General features: G+C 40.5%; 1 non-coding gene across 1 annotated transcript; it reads left to right on the top strand.

Annotated features, from left to right (window-relative positions):
* Positions 1 to 3,099: 3,099 nt before the first annotated feature.
* Positions 3,100 to 3,214, top strand: LOC116812422 (U5 spliceosomal RNA). The gene has a single exon (XR_004370702.1). It is a non-coding gene; the product is annotated as a U5 spliceosomal RNA (small nuclear RNA).
* The last annotated feature ends 1,215 nt before the right edge of the window (positions 3,215 to 4,429 follow it).

Here is a 4,429-nt window from a genome sequence, read left to right as displayed (position 1 = left end):
AAGCAAAACTAAACAAATTGTTCAGAAATGCATCTGGTAAGAGTATTTTTTGTGTGTTTTTGTGTACACATTTAGTCTTCTGTAACAAAGCAACTTGTACACGTTTAACATTTAAAACTGAGCATCATCTTTCCTTTCCAGTAAATCAAAATTTAAAAATAAACAAGGACAAAAATTACAATAGAGCATGCCAATTCCAAATGAGATCCTACAGGTTCTGCCGATTCTTCTAGCAAGTGGCAGGGCTCAAGTCATCAGTAGGAGAGAATTCATATTTAGTGTCATCTTAAACTGCAAGGATGCCTGGTAAACATCAAAATTATTTTTCACCAAACTGATGCTTAAAAAAAAAAATCACAATTAAACATACCAAAGGAGAAGCCATGTTGTCAAACTGCCCAGTTCACCCACCCAAACATCTCAAACCTAACCTTTACTGACTTTCTAGAACCTCATTTTAAAAAATTCTTTTTTATTTTTTTAAACAAGAGAAAGTAGACGGATGCATGTTGGTAAATGCTAATTGTCCTTATTCACAAAGAGACACAGTGTTCTTTCTGAGAAGGAGAAAAGCTAGAATTCTATGCTTTACCACACAGGGGCCTAACACCCTTCTGCTTCCAGCAGAGTAAAGGAAGCAGATTTTTCTTTTTTCCCGCAGAGCTCAGTGGTGTTGATTCCATACAGTTTTCGTTGAGACAGACAGGGATAAAAATGAATTCAAACAGAAAGGGGTAGAGACTCTTTTCCCATTGTATATTGCACAAGGTGCCTCTTCTTCCTCTTCCCCAAGCAGTGCAGACACTTACAGATGTGAAATTACTTTTGCAAAATTATGAGAGTAAGATAAATCTGACATAGTTGACTCCATCTTGCTTCTAACCTCCAAGCTGTCCTTTGCCATTCTTGGATATAGGCTAAGCTAATTTGAGGAATAATTTAGTTTAGAGTTTAACCAAAGCAAGGATGATAATAGCCCTTCCCAAAACTAAACCACAACCACCTTTGTAAAACTAATCAAAGCCCACAAGGTTAGGATTATGAGAGGGGCCAAAATTCTGTTAAATTGTAAGTATAAACAACTGTTCCAGGGTTCACAAGATTTGTAACTTCCCTAATTACTTCTGTAGGTAACATCCTTACTGTAGAACCTAAGGTTGGCCTTTTGAGATATTTTTTCAGACTTCTGCATTTCTGATGATGGGATGACTCTACCCAGATGACTCTACCTGGACTGTGACTGCAACTCATGACTCAACCGGTCCTATGGCCCCCACTTAGAGGCTGACTCAGTGCACAAAGACCATTTTCCACACCTGTATGATTTCATCCCCAACCAATCAACATTTTCCCACTCCCTAGTTCCCTGCCCACCAAACTATCCTTGAAAACCCCTAACCTCTAAGCCTTTAGGGAGACTGATTTGAGTAATAACTCCATCTCCTGCGTGGCCGGCCTCGTGTCAAATTAAACTCTTCCTCCACTACAGTACCATGGTCTCAGTGAATTGATTTTATCTGTGCAGCAGGCAGGAAGAATCCGTTGGGTGATTACAGATGGCTGACAAATGCTGTTACCCCAAAATTTGGGATTTGGGGGATCAATTCTGACCTCTTCTGAAAAAATGGTTGGCAGAGTTTGTTATATTTCCGTTCTACTGTCAAAATCTTCTCACTGGCTAGTTCATTAAATCTATCTATTTCATTTTTTACTTCATCAGTATGTTCAATAGCTTCTTGCAGTTTTTTTCTCCCTTCTTCAGCAAGCCCAGAAAGGCTGATGTCTCTGCCTGTCTCAGAGGAGGAAGTGGTCTTGGTTTCTCCTTTTGAGGCATGAGTGGAGACAGGCATATAGGAGCTGTGCTGTGAGGAAAATCCAGGAACCAGACCATGAGTCTCCTGACTCCTTAGGAGGAAGCTCAGAAAACTCAGTAATTTGTTTTTAAAGAAGGGGAATGCAAAATCCAGGAGAGCAGGTATTTTGGTGGGAAAGGCAGACATCATGGAGAACAACCCAGATATTAATGTTCCAGCCCCTGTGTGTTTATATGTCAATAGTCTTCACAACTTACATATATATTATACATTATATTTATTATTTATTTTATATATATAATATAGTATAATAAAATTTTAAGATAAAATATATTTTATGTCATATTGTGGGGCAAAGTCTTAAAAGATCTTAAGATGATTGATTTTCCTTGATAAGCTAAGGATTTGTAAGAATTGAGAAGAGAAACCAAGTAAATCTAAATTTTGGTGCAAAGGGCCCAAAGCGCATTTCTCCAGCCAACATTTAGAGCAGCCCCTGTCAGCTGATACAGCAGTTCCCTGAAACCCAGGATCCCTTTCCCAACTTGACTCCAAACACCTCAGAATTACTGAACTGGCTCATGTTAGCTAGCCGGCTGGCTTCCACCAGATAAGACCATTTGATATATCATGTAACCACTTTAAGAGTTTATCTTTTGATTCACCAGGAAAAATCTTCAGTCTAAAACATTAAACAGGCATTTTTCAAAGACTGGGAAAATAATGAACATTATCAGCAATTTCCTGCCATTCTTTGTGTCCTTGATGCTCCACGGTGAGAGCTCATGAACTAAATGGGGAGTATTGGAAAAGCCTTTTGGAGCCTGGATTTATGCTTGGGAGTTTTCCTTCTGAGTACAATGCCCTACACATCTATGATTTGTTTTCAAAGAGAAATGGAACTATCTGACATATTTCTGACTTGGTTTTTAATTCCTCTTGTCCTCGTGTTAGTCTCATATAGAAAGTGTAGAGGAGAGATGAGGAGTAGGGAGGAGAAGAGGTGGGGACAGGAAATGGGAAGTAGGAAGAAAAGGGGAATTGTAGAAGAGAGGGAAGGGGGAGGGAGATGGGGAGAGGAAGGAGGGAAGAGGCGTGGCGAGAGGAAGTGGGAAAGGGAGTTGGGGAGGGTAAGTCACAGACTGAGCAACCACAGTTCCTCACACTCTCCTTGATTATTTCCATAGAGGTCAATCCATTTATTTCTTACAATCTGTGAGCTGAGTCAGGAAGCTTGCAACTCAGTAAGGCAGAAGCCTTAGATTCACACAGCCAATAATATTGGATGCTCTGGTTTCTCTTCAGAACAAATAAATATTTGGCCTTTTACTAAAGATTTCCATGGAGAGGAACAATTATTAATTAATAACCAAATTTCTGAGGTCCTGCTTAGGTAGGGCCAAGTAAATAATAATAAATAAATAAATAAATAAATAAATAAATAATGATTAGATTAAACTCCAGATCTTTCTGACTCTGAAACCAACTTTCTCCTAGTGCCCACCTCTGGGAACTGGAATTCCCGAAGGCAGTAATGCATTAAGGAGTGGGGGTCTGGGGCAATAAGATGGGGACCCCAAATATGTGGGGTATGCAAGGGCAAGATTAAAGGAAACTAACAAGGAATGGTGCATTACCTTGGGGTTTGCAACTTCCTGAGAACTAAGCTCTGGGAGAGGGCTACCCAGGCACCACAACCATTAATACAAGAATGCACTAATGACCGCCCACAGGGAGGCAGGGAAGGAGTTACCATATATCACCCACCCTTGTCTACAACCCTCCTCCAAAGCTCCAACATGGAAAACTCTCATTTCCCACCAAAAAGAAGAGTATTTGATCATTTTTGACTAGTCTTGCTAACAATTTCAGTGAACAAAAGGTAACAAAAGAAATGCGACAGACACTTCATTCTGAACAGTCAAGAACAATTGATTAAACAGAAGTGTGAAGAACCTTTGAATAAAGGGATTGATTGTGTTATCTGAAAATCCAAAGGCAAGGAAGGTAAAACTGGATGTAGACTTTAGGAAAACACATTTCTACTGATGCACAGAAAAGACAGAATCACAGAAGAAGTAGTATCAGGGGACTCTAATCCAAGCTAGAAGCTCTGAAAATATACTTCTGGCTATTTAATAACAATACCATAGGCCAGGCACGGTGGCTCGCGCCTGTAATTCCAGCACTTTGAGAGGGTGAGGTGGGCAGGTGGCTTGAGCCCAGGTGTTCAAGACCAGCCTGGGCAACATAGGGAGACCCTACTTCCACGAAAAATACACAAGTTAGCTGGGCGCGGTGGTGCATACCTGTGGTCCCAGCCACTTGGGAGGCTGAGGTGGAAGGATCGCTTGAGCCCAGGAGGTTGAGGCTGCATTGAGCCATGATTGTGCCACTGTACTCCAGCCTGGGCCACAGAGCAAGACCCTGTCTCAAAAAAAAAAAGAAAAAAAATTGTAATACTGTTTAAAACTAAAGTAGAGAAATAATTTAATAAACAAATTCTGCTGTGAGCTCAGGTGTTTAAAAGGATAAGAAATGACCACCACAACCTTTCCCACCTCACTTGGACTCTAGGGAAGGTTTCGAGCATCCTGAACAAGGTGAAATTCTCA

Source organism: Hylobates moloch, unplaced genomic scaffold, assembly GCF_009828535.3.
Source record: "Hylobates moloch isolate HMO894 unplaced genomic scaffold, HMol_V3 SCAFFOLD_7, whole genome shotgun sequence".
Taxonomy (NCBI): domain Eukaryota; kingdom Metazoa; phylum Chordata; class Mammalia; order Primates; family Hylobatidae; genus Hylobates; species Hylobates moloch.
Note: the sequence above shows the minus strand (reverse complement) of the source record. Positions and strands in the feature narration are given on the sequence as shown.